Here is a 15,275-nt window from a genome sequence, read left to right as displayed (position 1 = left end):
TGAAATTTAAATAAAGTGATAGGATGAAATTTGAAAGACGCCTGAACAGGGACTTGAACCCTGGACCCTCAGATTAAAAGTCTGATGCTCTACCGACTGAGCTACCCAGGCCCTCTCCAGAAAAAAGTTTGTACATTTTTTAAGATTCTCTTCCTATTCATCGACCTGTACCCTAAGATATGCTGCTTTCTTTATGTCACTGTGCAAACTCAAAATCAAAGTCAACACTGTCTGCCAGCACAATGAGGTGTCAGGTTACATCTCTTTTTTAACTCTATGCATAGGAAAATGGGAAAGAGCAGTGTTGAGCACTCAGCCCAGTGAAAAGCTATCAGACTTGTGCAGTTACAAGCAGGTGGAGCTGCAACATCAAGCAATTGATTTAGCTTTCTCCAAAGCTGAATTCACATACGTACAGCTCAGTACTGATGTTTATTGTCTTTCATAATGTTGATGCCACATGTGCTACAGAGAAAAGTAGAACTCACTTTGGTTCTGCTTGCTTTTTATGGGAAACATATGTTCCTGCTTAATATCACTGTACAATGCCAAAATCAAGCAAAGCATCGTGCATTCAGTTTGGACATATTCAAATGTATCTTTTCCTATCTAGAAGAAAAGCAACATTTTTATTTTTTAATAACAAATGAGTGAACTAAGCATGTAACTTAACTTAAAGTACAAGCTGAAATTTAAACAAAGTGATAGGATGAAATTTAAAAAACGCCTGAACAGGGACTTGAACCCTGGACTCTCAGATTAAAAGTCTGATGCTCTACCGACTGAGATACCCAGGCCCTCTCCAGAAAAAAGTTTGTACATTTTTTAAGATTCTCTTCCTATTCATCGATCTGTACCCTAAGATATGCTGCTTTCTTTATGTCACTGTGCAAACTCAAAATCAAAGTCAACACTGTCTGCCAGCACAATGAGGTGTCAGGTTACATCTCTTTTTTAACTCTATGCATAGGAAAATGGGAAAGAGCAGTGTTGAGCACTCAGCCCAGTGAAAAGCTATCAGACTTGTGCAGTTACAAGCAGGTGGAGCTGCAACATCAAGCAATTGATTTAGCTTTCTCCAAAGCTGAATTCACATACGTACAGCTCAGTACTGATGTTTATTGTCTTTCATAATGTTGATGCCACATGTGCTACAGAGAAAAGTAGAACTCACTTTGGTTCTGCTTGCTTTTTATGGGAAACATATGTTCCTGCTTAATATCACTGTACAATGCCAAAATCAAGCAAAGCATCGTGCATTCAGTTTGGACATATTCAAATGTATCTTTTCCTATCTAGAAGAAAAGCAACATTTTTATTTTTTAATAACAAATGAGTGAACTAAGCATGTAACTTAACTTAAAGTACAAGCTGAAATTTAAACAAAGTGATAGGATGAAATTTAAAAGACGCCTGAACAGGGACTTGAACCCTGGACCCTCAGATTAAAAGTCTGATGCTCTACCGACTGAGATACCCAGGCCCTCTCCAGAAAAAAGTTTGTACATTTTTTAAGATTCTCTTCCTATTCATCGATCTGTACCCTAAGATATGCTGCTTTCTTTATGTCACTGTGCAAACTCAAAATCAAAGTCAACACTGCCAGCACAATGAGGTGTCAGGTTACATCTCTTTTTTAACTCTATGCATAGGAAAATGGGAAAGAGCAGTGTTGAGCACTCAGCCCAGTGAAAAGCTATCAGACTTGTGCAGTTGCAAGCAGGTGGAGCTGCAACATCAAGCAATTGATTTAGCTTTCTCCAAAGCTGAATTCACATACGTACAGCTCAGTACTGATGTTTATTGTCTTTCATAATGTTGATGCCACATGTGCTACAGAGAAAAGTAGAACTCACTTTGGTTCTGCTTGCTTTTTATGGGAAACATATGTTCCTGCTTAATATCACTGTACAATGCCATAATCAAGCAAAGCATTGTGCATTCAGTTTGGACATATTCAAATGTATCTTTTCCTATCTAGAAGAAAAGCAACATTTTTATTTTTTAATAACAAATGAGTGAACTAAGCATGTAACTTAACTTAAAGCACAAGCTGAAATTTAAACAAAGTGATAGGATGAAATTTAAAAGACGCCTGAACAGGGACTTGAACCCTGGACCCTCAGATTAAAAATCTGATGCTCTACCGACTGAGCTACCCAGGCCCTATCCAGAAAAAAGTTTGTACATTTTTTAAGATTCTCTTCCTATTCATCGATCTGTACCCTAAGATATGCTGCTTTCTTTATGTCACTGTGCAAACTCAAAATCAAAGTCAACACTGCCAGCACAATGAGGTGTCAGGTTACATCTCTTTTTTAACTCTATGCATAGGAAAATGGGAAAGAGCAGTGTTGAGCACTCAGCCCAGTGAAAAGCTATCAGACTTGTGCAGATACAAGCAGGTGGAGCTGCAACATCAAGCAATTGATTTAGCTTTCTCCAAAGCTGAATTCACATACGTACAGCTCAGTACTGATGTTTATAGTCTTTCATAATGTTGATGCCACATGTGCTACAGAGAAAAGTAGAACTCACTTTGGTTCTGCTTGCTTTTTATGGGAAACATATGTTCCTGCTTAATATCACTGTACAATGCCAAAATCAAGCAAAGCATCGTGCATTCAGTTTGGACATATTCAAATGTATCTTTTCCTATCTAGAAGAAAAGCAACATTTTTATTTTTTAATAACAAATGAGTGAACTAAGCATGTAACTTAACTTAAAGTACAAGCTGAAATTTAAACAAAGTGATAGGATGAAATTTAAAAGACGCCTGAACAGGGACTTGAACCCTGGACCCTCAGATTAAAAGTCTGATGCTCTACCGACTGAGATACCCAGGCCCTCTCCAGAAAAAACTTTGTACATTTTTTAAGATTCTCTTCCTATTCATCGATCTGTACCCTAAGATATGCTGCTTTCTTTATGTCACTGTGCAAACTCAAAATCAAAGTCAACACTGTCTGCCAGCACAATGAGGTGTCAGGTTACATCTCTTTTTTAACTCTATGCATAGGAAAATGGGAAAGAGCAGTGTTGAGCACTCAGCCCAGTGAAAAGCTATCAGACTTGTGCAGTTACAAGCAGGTGGAGCTGCAACATCAAGCAATTGATTTAGCTTTCTCCAAAGCTGAATTCACATACGTACAGCTCAGTACTGATGTTTATTGTCTTTCATAATGTTGATGCCACATGTGCTACAGAGAAAAGTAGAACTCACTTTGGTTCTGCTTGCTTTTTATGGGAAACATATGTTCCTGCTTAATATCACTGTACAATGCCAAAATCAAGCAAAGCATCGTGCATTCAGTTTGGACATATTCAAATGTATCTTTTCCTATCTAGAAGAAAAGCAACATTTTTATTTTTTAATAACAAATGAGTGAACTAAACATGTAACTTAACTTAAAGCACAAGCTGAAATTTAAACAAAGTGATAGGATGAAATTTAAATGACGCCTGAACAGGGACTTGAACCCTGGACCCTCAGATTAAAAGTCTGATGCTCTACCGACTGAGCTACCCAGGCCCTCTCAAGAAAAAATTTTGTACATTTTTTAAGATTCTCTTCCTATTCATCGATCTGTACCCTAAGATATGCTGCTTTCTTTATGTCACTGTGCAAACTCAAAATCAAAGTCAACACTGTCTGCCAGCACAATGAGGTGTCAGGTTACATCTCTTTTTTAACTCTATGCATAGTAAAATGGGAAAGAGCAGTGTTGAGCACTCAGCCCAGTGAAAAGCTATCAGACTTGTGCAGTTACAAGCAGGTGGAGCTGCAACATCAAGCAATTGATTTAGCTTTCTCCAAAGCTGAATTCACATACGTACAGCTCAGTACTGATGTTTATTGTCTTTCATAATGTTGATGCCACAAGTGCTACAGAGAAAAGTAGAACTCACTTTGGTTCTGCTTGCTTTTTATGGGAAACATATGTTCCTGCTTAATATCACTGTACAATGCAAAAATCAAGCAAAGCATTGTGCATTCAGTTTGGACATAATCAAATGTATCTTTTCCTATCTAGAAGAAAAGCAACATTTTTATTTTTTAATAACAAATGAGTGAACTAAGCATGTAACTTAACTTAAAGTACAAGCTGAAATTTAAACAAAGTGATAGGATGAAATTTAAAAGACGCCTGAACAGGGACTTGAACCCTGGACCCTCAGATTAAAAGTCTGATGCTCTACCGACTGAGATACCCAGGCCCTCTCCAGAAAAAACTTTGTACATTTTTTAAGATTCTCTTCCTATTCATCGATCTGTACCCTAAGATATGCTGCTTTCTTTATGTCACTGTGCAAACTCAAAATCAAAGTCAACACTGTCTGCCAGCACAATGAGGTGTCAGGTAACATCTCTTTTTTAACTCTATGCATAGGAAAATGGTAACGAGCAGTGTTGAGCACTCAGCCCAGTGAAAAGCTATCAGACTTGTGCAGTTACAAGCAGGTGGAGCTGCAACATCAAGCAATTGATTTAGCTTTCTCCAAAGCTGAATTCACATACGTACAGCTCAGTACTGATGTTTATTGTCTTTCATAATGTTGATGCCACATGTGCTACAGAGAAAAGTAGAACTCACTTTGGTTCTGCTTGCTTTTTATGGGAAACATATGTTCCTGCTTAATATCACTGTACAATGCCAAAATCAAGCAAAGCATCGTGCATTCAGTTTGGACATATTCAAATGTATCTTTTCCTATCTAGAAGAAAAGCAACATTTTTATTTTTTAATAACAAATGAGTGAACTAAACATGTAACTTAACTTAAAGCACAAGCTGAAATTTAAACAAAGTGATAGGATGAAATTTAAATGACGCCTGAACGGGGACTTGAACCCTGGACCCTCAGATTAAAAGTCTGATGCTCTACCGACTGAGCTACCCAGGCCCTCTCCAGAAAAAATGTTGTACATTTATTAAGATTCTCTTCCTATTCATCGATCTGTACCCTAAGATATGCTGCTTTCTTTATGTCACTGTGCAAACTCAAAATCAAAGTCAACACTGTCTGCCAGCACAATGAGGTGTCAGGTTACATCTCTTTTTTAACTCTATGCATAGGAAAATGGGAAAGAGCAGTGTTGAGCACTCAGCCCAGTGAAAAGCTATCAGACTTGTGCAGTTACAAGCAGGTGGAGCTGCAACATCAAGCAATTGATTTAGCTTTCTCCAAAGCTGAATTCACATACGTACAGCTCAGTACTGATGTTTATTGTCTTTCATAATGTTGATGCCACAAGTGCTACAGAGAAAAGTAGAACTCACTTTGGTTCTGCTTGCTTTTTATGGGAAACATATGTTCCTGCTTAATATCACTGTACAATGCAAAAATCAAGCAAAGCATCGTGCATTCAGTTTGGACATAATCAAATGTATCTTTTCCTATCTAGAAGAAAAGCAACATTTTTATTTTTTAATAACAAATGAGTGAACTAAGCATGTAACTTAACTTAAAGTACAAGCTGAAATTTAAACAAAGTGATAGGATGAAATTTAAAAGACGCCTGAACAGGGACTTGAACCCTGGACCCTCAGATTAAAAGTCTGATGCTCTACCGACTGAGATACCCAGGCCCTCTCCAGAAAAAACTTTGTACATTTTTTAAGATTCTCTTCCTATTCATCGATCTGTACCCTAAGATATGCTGCTTTCTTTATGTCACTGTGCAAACTCAAAATCAAAGTCAACACTGTCTGCCAGCACAATGAGGTGTCAGGTTATATCTCTTTTTTAACTCTATGCATAGGAAAATGGGAACGAGCAGTGTTGAGCACTCAGCCCAGTGAAAAGCTATCAGACTTGTGCAGTTACAAGCAGGTGGAGCTGCAACATCAAGCAATTGATTTAGCTTTCTCCAAAGCTGAATTCACATACGTACAGCTCAGTACTGATGTTTATTGTCTTTCATAATGTTGATGCCACATGTGCTACAGAGAAAAGTAGAACTCACTTTGGTTCTGCTTGCTTTTTATGGGAAACATATGTTCCTGCTTAATATCACTGTACAATGCCAAAATCAAGCAAAGCATCGTGCATTCAGTTTGGACATATTCAAATGTATCTTTTCCTATCTAGAAGAAAAGCAACATTTTTATTTTTTAATAACAAATGAGTGAACTAAGCATGTAAGTTAACTTAAAGCACAAGCTGAAATTTAAACAAAGTGATAGGATGAAATTTAAAAGACGCCTGAACAGGGACTTGAACCCTGGACCCTCAGATTGAAAGTCTGATGCTCTACCGACTGAGCTACCCAGGCCCTCTCCAGAAAAAAGTTTGTACATTTTTTAAGATTCTCTTCCTATTCATCGATCTGTACCCTAAGATATGCTGCTTTCTTTATGTCACTGTGCAAACTCAAAATCAAAGTCAACACTGTCTGCGAGCACAATGAGGTGTCAGGTTACATCTCTTTTTTAACTCTATGCATAGGAAAATGGGAAAGAGCAGTGTTGAGCACTCAGCCCAGTGAAAAGCTATCAGACTTGTGCAGTTACAAGCAGGTGGAGCTGCAACATCAAGCAATTGATTTAGCTTTCTCCAAAGCTGAATTCACATACGTACAGCTCAGTACTGATGTTTATTGTCTTTCATAATGTTGATGCCACATGTGCTACAGAGAAAAGTAGAACTCACTTTGGTTCTGCTTGCTTTTTATGGGAAACATATGTTCCTGCTTAATATCACTGTACAATGCCAAAATCAAGCAAAGCATCGTGCATTCAGTTTGGACATATTCAAATGTATCTTTTCCTATCTAGAAGAAAAGCAACATTTTTATTTTTTAATAACAAATGAGTGAACTAAGCATGTAAGTTAACTTAAAGCACAAGCTGAAATTTAAACAAAGTGATAGGATGAAATTTAAAAGACGCCTGAACAGGGACTTGAACCCTGGACCCTCAGATTGAAAGTCTGATGCTCTACCGACTGAGCTACCCAGGCCCTCTCCAGAAAAAAGTTTGTACATTTTTTAAGATTCTCTTCCTATTCATCGATCTGTACCCTAAGATATGCTGCTTTCTTTATGTCACTGTGCAAACTCAAAATCAAAGTCAACACTGTCTGCGAGCACAATGAGGTGTCAGGTTACATCTCTTTTTTAACTCTATGCATAGGAAAATGGGAAAGAGCAGTGTTGAGCACTCAGCCCAGTGAAAAGCTATCAGACTTGTGCAGTTACAAGCAGGTGGAGCTGCAACATCAAGCAATTGATTTAGCTTTCTCCAAAGCTGAATTCACATACGTACAGCTCAGTACTGATGTTTATTGTCTTTCATAATGTTGATGCCACATGTGCTACAGAGAAAAGTAGAACTCACTTTGGTTCTGCTTGCTTTTTATGGGAAACATATGTTCCTGCTTAATATCACTGTACAATGCCAAAATCAAGCAAAGCATCGTGCATTCAGTTTGGACATATTCAAATGTATCTTTTCCTATCTAGAAGAAAAGCAACATTTTTATTTTTTAATAACAAATGAGTGAACTAAGCATGTAACTTAACTTAAAGCACAAGCTGAAATTTAAACAAAGTGATAGGATGAAATTTAAAAGACGCCTGAACAGGGACTTGAACCCTGGACCCTCAGATTAAAAGTCTGATGCTCTACCGACTGAGCTACCCAGGCCCTCTCCAGAAAAAAGTTTGTACATTTTTTAAGATTCTCTTCCTATTCATCGATCTGTACCCTAAGATATGCTGCTTTCTTTATGTCACTGTGCAAACTCAAAATCAAAGTCAACACTGTCTGCCAGCACAATGAGGTGTCAGGTTACATCTCTTTTTTAACTCTATGCATAGGAAAATGGGAAAGAGCAGTGTTGAGCACTCAGCCCAGTGAAAAGCTATCAGACTTGTGCAGTTACAAGCAGGTGGAGCTGCAACATCAAGCAATTGATTTAGCTTTCTCCAAAGCTGAATTCACATACGTACAGCTCAGTACTGATGTTTATTGTCTTTCATAATGTTGATGCCACATGTGCTACAGAGAAAAGTAGAACTCACTTTGGTTCTGCTTGCTTTTTATGGGAAACATATGTTCCTGCTTAATATCACTGTACAATGCCAAAATCAAGCAAAGCATCGTGCATTCAGTTTGGACATATTCAAATGTATCTTTTCCTATCTAGAAGAAAAGCAACATTTTTATTTTTTAATAACAAATGAGTGAACTAAGCATGTAACTTAACTTAAAGCACAAGCTGAAATTTAAACAAAGTGATAGGATGAAATTTAAAAGACGCCTGAACAGGGACTTGAACCCTGGATCCTCAGATTAAAAGTCTGATGCTCTACCGACTGAGATACCCAGGCCCTCTCCAGAAAAAAGTTTGTACATTTTTTAAGATTCTCTTCCTATTCATCGATCTGTACCCTAAGATATGCTGCTTTCTTTATGTCACTGTGCAAACTCAAAATCAAAGTCAACACTGTCTGCCAGCACAATGAGGTGTCAGGTTACATCTCTTTTTTAACTCTATGCATAGGAAAATGGGAAAGAGCAGTGTTGAGCACTCAGCCCAGTGAAAAGCTATCAGACTTGTGCAGTTACAAGCAGGTGGAGCTGCAACATCAAGCAATTGATTTAGCTTTCTCCAAAGCTGAATTCACATACGTACAGCTCAGTACTGATGTTTATTGTCTTTCATAATGTTGATGCCACATGTGCTACAGAGAAAAGTAGAACTCACTTTGGTTCTGCTTGCTTTTTATGGGAAACATATGTTCCTGCTTAATATCACTGTACAATGCCAAAATCAAGCAAAGCATCGTGCATTCAGTTTGGACATATTCAAATGTATCTTTTCCTATCTAGAAGAAAAGCAACATTTTTATTTTTTAATAACAAATGAGTGAACTAAGCATGTAACTTAACTTAAAGCACAAGCTGAAATTTAAACAAAGTGATAGGATGAAATTTAAAAGACGCCTGAACAGGGACTTGAACCCTGGACCCTCAGATTAAAAGTCTGATGCTCTACCGACTGAGCTACCCAGGCCCTCTCCAGAAAAAAGTTTGTACATTTTTTAAGATTCTCTTCCTATTCATCGATCTGTACCCTAAGATATGCTGCTTTCTTTATGTCACTGTGCAAACTCAAAATCAAAGTCAACACTGTCTGCCAGCACAATGAGGTGTCAGGTTACATCTCTTTTTTAACTCTATGCATAGGAAAATGGGAAAGAGCAGTGTTGAGCACTCAGCCCAGTGAAAAGCTATCAGACTTGTGCAGTTACAAGCAGGTGGAGCTGCAACATCAAGCAATTGATTTAGCTTTCTCCAAAGCTGAATTCACATACGTACAGCTCAGTACTGATGTTTATTGTCTTTCATAATGTTGATGCCACATGTGCTACAGAGAAAAGTAGAACTCACTTTGGTTCTGCTTGCTTTTTATGGGAAACATATGTTCCTGCTTAATATCACTGTACAATGCCAAAATCAAGCAAAGCATCGTGCATTCAGTTTGGACATATTCAAATGTATCTTTTCCTATCTAGAAGAAAAGCAACATTTTTATTTTTTAATAACAAATGAGTGAACTAAGCATGTAACTTAACTTAAAGCACAAGCTGAAATTTAAACAAAGTGATAGGATGAAATTTAAAAGACGCCTGAACAGGGACTTGAACCCTGGATCCTCAGATTAAAAGTCTGATGCTCTACCGACTGAGATACCCAGGCCCTCTCCAGAAAAAAGTTTGTACATTTTTTAAGATTCTCTTCCTATTCATCGATCTGTACCCTAAGATATGCTGCTTTCTTTATGTCACTGTGCAAACTCAAAATCAAAGTCAACACTGTCTGCCAGCACAATGAGGTGTCAGGTTACATCTCTTTTTTAACTCTATGCATAGGAAAATGGGAAAGAGCAGTGTTGAGCACTCAGCCCAGTGAAAAGCTATCAGACTTGTGCAGTTACAAGCAGGTGGAGCTGCAACATCAAGCAATTGATTTAGCTTTCTCCAAAGCTGAATTCACATACGTACAGCTCAGTACTGATGTTTATTGTCTTTCATAATGTTGATGCCACATGTGCTACAGAGAAAAGTAGAACTCACTTTGGTTCTGCTTGCTTTTTATGGGAAACATATGTTCCTGCTTAATATCACTGTACAATGCCAAAATCAAGCAAAGCATCGTGCATTCAGTTTGGACATATTCAAATGTATCTTTTCCTATCTAGAAGAAAAGCAACATTTTTATTTTTTAATAACAAATGAGTGAACTAAGCATGTAACTTAACTTAAAGCACAAGCTGAAATTTAAACAAAGTGATAGGATGAAATTTAAAAGACGCCTGAACAGGGACTTGAACCCTGGACCCTCAGATTAAAAGTCTGATGCTCTACCGACTGAGCTACCCATGCCCTCTGCAGAAAAAAGTTTGTACATTTTTTAAGATTCTCTTCCTATTCATCGATCTGTACCCTAAGATATGCTGCTTTCTTTATGTCACTGTGCAAACTCAAAATCAAAGTCAACACTGCCAGCACAATGAGGTGTCAGGTTACATCTCTTTTTTAACTCTATGCATAGGAAAATGGGAAAGAGCAGTGTTGAGCACTCAGCCCAGTGAAAAGCTATCAGACTTGTGCAGTTACAAGCAGGTGGAGCTGCAACATCAAGCAATCGATTTAGCTTTCTCCAAAGCTGAATTCACATACGTACAGCTCAGTACTGATGTTTATTGTCTTTCATAATGTTGATGCCACATGTGCTACAGAGAAAAGTAGAACTCACTGTGGTTCTGCTTGCTTTTTATGGGAAACATATGTTCCTGCTTAATATCACTGTACAATGCCAAAATCAAGCAAAGCATCGTGCATTCAGTTTGGACATATTCAAATGTATCTTTTCCTATCTAGAAGAAAAGCAACATTTTTATTTTTTAATAACAAATGAGTGAACTAAGCATGTAACTTAACTTAAAGCACAAGCTGAAATTTAAACAAAGTGATAGGATGAAATTTAAAAGACGCCTGAACAGGGACTTGAACCCTGGACCCTCAGATTAAAAGTCTGATGCTCTACCGACTGAGCTACCCAGGCCCTCTCCAGAAAAAAGTTTGTACATTTTTTAAGATTCTCTTCCTATTCATCGATCTGTACCCTAAGATATGCTGCTTTCTTTATGTCACTGTGCAAACTCAAAATCAAAGTCAACACTGCCAGCACAATGAGGTGTCAGGTTACATCTCTTTTTTAACTCTATGCATAGGAAAATGGGAAAGAGCAGTGTTGAGCACTCAGCCCAGTGAAAAGCTATCAGACTTGTGCAGTTACAAGCAGGTGGAGCTGCAACATCAAGCAATTGATTTAGCTTTCTCCAAAGCTGAATTCACATACGTACAGCTCAGTACTGATGTTTATTGTCTTTCATAATGTTGATGCCACATGTGCTACAGAGAAAAGTAGAACTCACTTTGGTTCTGCTTGCTTTTTATGGGAAACATATGTTCCTGCTTAATATCACTGTACAATGCCAAAATCAAGCAAAGCATCGTGCATTCAGTTTGGACATATTCAAATGTATCTTTTCCTATCTAGAAGAAAAGCAACATTTTTATTTTTTAATAACAAATGAGTGAACTAAGCATGTAACTTAACTTAAAGCACAAGCTGAAATTTAAACAAAGTGATAGGATGAAATTTAAAAGACGCCTGAACAGGGACTTGAACCCTGGACCCTCAGATTAAAAGTCTGATGCTCTACCGACTGAGCTACCCAGGCCCTCTCCAGAAAAAAGTTTGTACATTTTTTAAGATTCTCTTCCTATTCATCGATCTGTACCCTAAGATATGCTGCTTTCTTTATGTCACTGTGCAAACTCAAAATCAAAGTCAACACTGCCAGCACAATGAGGTGTCAGGTTACATCTCTTTTTTAACTCTATGCATAGGAAAATGGGAAAGAGCAGTGTTGAGCACTCAGCCCAGTGAAAAGCTATCAGACTTGTGCAGTTACAAGCAGGTGGAGCTGCAACATCAAGCAATTGATTTAGCTTTCTCCAAAGCTGAATTCACATACGTACAGCTCAGTACTGATGTTTATTGTCTTTCATAATGTTGATGCCACATGTGCTACAGAGAAAAGTAGAACTCACTGTGGTTCTGCTTGCTTTTTATGGGAAACATATGTTCCTGCTTAATATCACTGTACAATGCCAAAATCAAGCAAAGCATCGTGCATTCAGTTTGGACATATTCAAATGTATCTTTTCCTATCTAGAAGAAAAGCAACATTTTTATTTTTTAATAACAAATGAGTGAACTAAGCATGTAACTTAACTTAAAGCACAAGCTGAAATTTAAACAAAGTGATAGGATGAAATTTAAAAGACGCCTGAACAGGGACTTGAACCCTGGACCCTCAGATTAAAAGTCTGATGCTCTACCGACTGAGCTACCCAGGCCCTCTCCAGAAAAAAGTTTGTACATTTTTTAAGATTCTCTTCCTATTCATCGATCTGTACCCTAAGATATGCTGCTTTCTTTATGTCACTGTGCAAACTCAAAATCAAAGTCAACACTGTCTGCCAGCACAATGAGGTGTCAGGTTACATCTCTTTTTTAACTCTATGCATAGGAAAATGGGAACGAGCAGTGTTGAGCACTCAGCCCAGTGAAAAGCTATCAGACTTGTGCAGTTACAAGCAGGTGGAGCTGCAACATCAAGCAATTGATTTAGCTTTCTCCAAAGCTGAATTCACATACGTACAGCTCAGTACTGATGTTTATTGTCTTTCATAATGTTGATGCCACATGTGCTACAGAGAAAAGTAGAACTCACTTTGGTTCTGCTTGCTTTTTATGGGAAACATATGTTCCTGCTTAATATCACTGTACAATGCCAAAATCAAGCAAAGCATCGTGCATTCAGTTTGGACATATTCAAATGTATCTTTTCCTATCTAGAAGAAAAGCAACATTTTTATTTTTTAATAACAAATGAGTGAACTAAGCATGTAACTTAACTTAAAGCACAAGCTGAAATTTAAACAAAGTGATAGGATGAAATTTAAAAGACGCCTGAACAGGGACTTGAACCCTGGACCCTCAGATTAAAAGTCTGATGCTCTACCGACTGAGCTACCCAGGCCCTCTCCAGAAAAAAGTTTGTACATTTTTTAAGATTCTCTTCCTATTCATCGATCTGTACCCTAAGATATGCTGCTTTCTTTATGTCACTGTGCAAACTCAAAATCAAAGTCAACACTGTCTGCCAGCACAATGAGGTGTCAGGTTACATCTCTTTTTTAACTCTATGCATAGGAAAATGGGAAAGAGCAGTGTTGAGCACTCAGCCCAGTGAAAAGCTATCAGACTTGTGCAGTTACAAGCAGGTGGAGCTGCAACATCAAGCAATTGATTTAGCTTTCTCCAAAGCTGAATTCACATACGTACAGCTCAGTACTGATGTTTATTGTCTTTCATAATGTTGATGCCACATGTGCTACAGAGAAAAGTAGAACTCACTTTGGTTCTGCTTGCTTTTTATGGGAAACATATGTTCCTGCTTAATATCACTGTACAATGCCAAAATCAAGCAAAGCATCGTGCATTCAGTTTGGACATATTCAAATGTATCTTTTCCTATCTAGAAGAAAAGCAACATTTTTATTTTTTAATAACAAATGAGTGAACTAAGCATGTAACTTAACTTAAAGCACAAGCTGAAATTTAAACAAAGTGATAGGATGAAATTTAAAAGACGCCTGAACAGGGACTTGAACCCTGGATCCTCAGATTAAAAGTCTGATGCTCTACCGACTGAGATACCCAGGCCCTCTCCAGAAAAAAGTTTGTACATTTTTTAAGATTCTCTTCCTATTCATCGATCTGTACCCTAAGATATGCTGCTTTCTTTATGTCACTGTGCAAACTCAAAATCAAAGTCAACACTGTCTGCCAGCACAATGAGGTGTCAGGTTACATCTCTTTTTTAACTCTATGCATAGGAAAATGGGAAAGAGCAGTGTTGAGCACTCAGCCCAGTGAAAAGCTATCAGACTTGTGCAGTTACAAGCAGGTGGAGCTGCAACATCAAGCAATTGATTTAGCTTTCTCCAAAGCTGAATTCACATACGTACAGCTCAGTACTGATGTTTATTGTCTTTCATAATGTTGATGCCACATGTGCTACAGAGAAAAGTAGAACTCACTTTGGTTCTGCTTGCTTTTTATGGGAAACATATGTTCCTGCTTAATATCACTGTACAATGCCAAAATCAAGCAAAGCATCGTGCATTCAGTTTGGACATATTCAAATGTATCTTTTCCTATCTAGAAGAAAAGCAACATTTTTATTTTTTAATAACAAATGAGTGAACTAAGCATGTAACTTAACTTAAAGCACAAGCTGAAATTTAAACAAAGTGATAGGATGAAATTTAAAAGACGCCTGAACAGGGACTTGAACCCTGGACCCTCAGATTAAAAGTCTGATGCTCTACCGACTGAGCTACCCATGCCCTCTGCAGAAAAAAGTTTGTACATTTTTTAAGATTCTCTTCCTATTCATCGATCTGTACCCTAAGATATGCTGCTTTCTTTATGTCACTGTGCAAACTCAAAATCAAAGTCAACACTGCCAGCACAATGAGGTGTCAGGTTACATCTCTTTTTTAACTCTATGCATAGGAAAATGGGAAAGAGCAGTGTTGAGCACTCAGCCCAGTGAAAAGCTATCAGACTTGTGCAGTTACAAGCAGGTGGAGCTGCAACATCAAGCAATCGATTTAGCTTTCTCCAAAGCTGAATTCACATACGTACAGCTCAGTACTGATGTTTATTGTCTTTCATAATGTTGATGCCACATGTGCTACAGAGAAAAGTAGAACTCACTGTGGTTCTGCTTGCTTTTTATGGGAAACATATGTTCCTGCTTAATATCACTGTACAATGCCAAAATCAAGCAAAGCATCGTGCATTCAGTTTGGACATATTCAAATGTATCTTTTCCTATCTAGAAGAAAAGCAACATTTTTATTTTTTAATAACAAATGAGTGAACTAAGCATGTAACTTAACTTAAAGCACAAGCTGAAATTTAAACAAAGTGATAGGATGAAATTTAAAAGACGCCTGAACAGGGACTTGAACCCTGGACCCTCAGATTAAAAGTCTGATGCTCTACCGACTGAGCTACCCAGGCCCTCTCCAGAAAAAAGTTTGTACATTTTTTAAGATTCTCTTCCTATTCATCGATCTGTACCCTAAGATATGCTGCTTTCTTTATGTCACTGTGCAA

The 15,275-nt window shown here is 37.8% G+C and overlaps 11 non-coding genes across 11 annotated transcripts; all 11 read right to left on the bottom strand.

Annotated features, from left to right (window-relative positions):
* Positions 1-38: 38 nt before the first annotated feature.
* On the bottom strand, positions 39-111 carry TRNAK-UUU (transfer RNA lysine (anticodon UUU)). The gene has a single exon. It is a non-coding gene; the product is annotated as a tRNA-Lys (tRNA).
* Positions 112-3,460: 3,349 nt separating this feature from the next.
* TRNAK-UUU (transfer RNA lysine (anticodon UUU)) lies at positions 3,461-3,533 on the bottom strand. Its single transcript has one exon. It is a non-coding gene; the product is annotated as a tRNA-Lys (tRNA).
* A 2,671-nt stretch (positions 3,534-6,204) lies between these two features.
* TRNAE-UUC (transfer RNA glutamic acid (anticodon UUC)) lies at positions 6,205-6,277 on the bottom strand. Its single transcript has one exon. It is a non-coding gene; the product is annotated as a tRNA-Glu (tRNA).
* Positions 6,278-6,890: 613 nt separating this feature from the next.
* Positions 6,891-6,963, bottom strand: TRNAE-UUC (transfer RNA glutamic acid (anticodon UUC)). The gene has a single exon. It is a non-coding gene; the product is annotated as a tRNA-Glu (tRNA).
* A 613-nt stretch (positions 6,964-7,576) lies between these two features.
* On the bottom strand, positions 7,577-7,649 carry TRNAK-UUU (transfer RNA lysine (anticodon UUU)). Its single transcript has one exon. It is a non-coding gene; the product is annotated as a tRNA-Lys (tRNA).
* A 1,299-nt stretch (positions 7,650-8,948) lies between these two features.
* On the bottom strand, positions 8,949-9,021 carry TRNAK-UUU (transfer RNA lysine (anticodon UUU)). Its single transcript has one exon. It is a non-coding gene; the product is annotated as a tRNA-Lys (tRNA).
* Positions 9,022-11,002: 1,981 nt separating this feature from the next.
* Positions 11,003-11,075, bottom strand: TRNAK-UUU (transfer RNA lysine (anticodon UUU)). Its single transcript has one exon. It is a non-coding gene; the product is annotated as a tRNA-Lys (tRNA).
* A 609-nt stretch (positions 11,076-11,684) lies between these two features.
* Positions 11,685-11,757, bottom strand: TRNAK-UUU (transfer RNA lysine (anticodon UUU)). The gene has a single exon. It is a non-coding gene; the product is annotated as a tRNA-Lys (tRNA).
* A 609-nt stretch (positions 11,758-12,366) lies between these two features.
* TRNAK-UUU (transfer RNA lysine (anticodon UUU)) lies at positions 12,367-12,439 on the bottom strand. The gene has a single exon. It is a non-coding gene; the product is annotated as a tRNA-Lys (tRNA).
* A 613-nt stretch (positions 12,440-13,052) lies between these two features.
* Positions 13,053-13,125, bottom strand: TRNAK-UUU (transfer RNA lysine (anticodon UUU)). Its single transcript has one exon. It is a non-coding gene; the product is annotated as a tRNA-Lys (tRNA).
* Positions 13,126-15,106: 1,981 nt separating this feature from the next.
* Positions 15,107-15,179, bottom strand: TRNAK-UUU (transfer RNA lysine (anticodon UUU)). The gene has a single exon. It is a non-coding gene; the product is annotated as a tRNA-Lys (tRNA).
* Positions 15,180-15,275: the final 96 nt, after the last annotated feature.

The sequence above is a fragment of the Ranitomeya variabilis genome, chromosome 1 (genome assembly GCF_051348905.1).
Source record: "Ranitomeya variabilis isolate aRanVar5 chromosome 1, aRanVar5.hap1, whole genome shotgun sequence".
Taxonomy (NCBI): domain Eukaryota; kingdom Metazoa; phylum Chordata; class Amphibia; order Anura; family Dendrobatidae; genus Ranitomeya; species Ranitomeya variabilis.
This window is presented reverse-complemented; position numbering and strand designations above follow the sequence as displayed.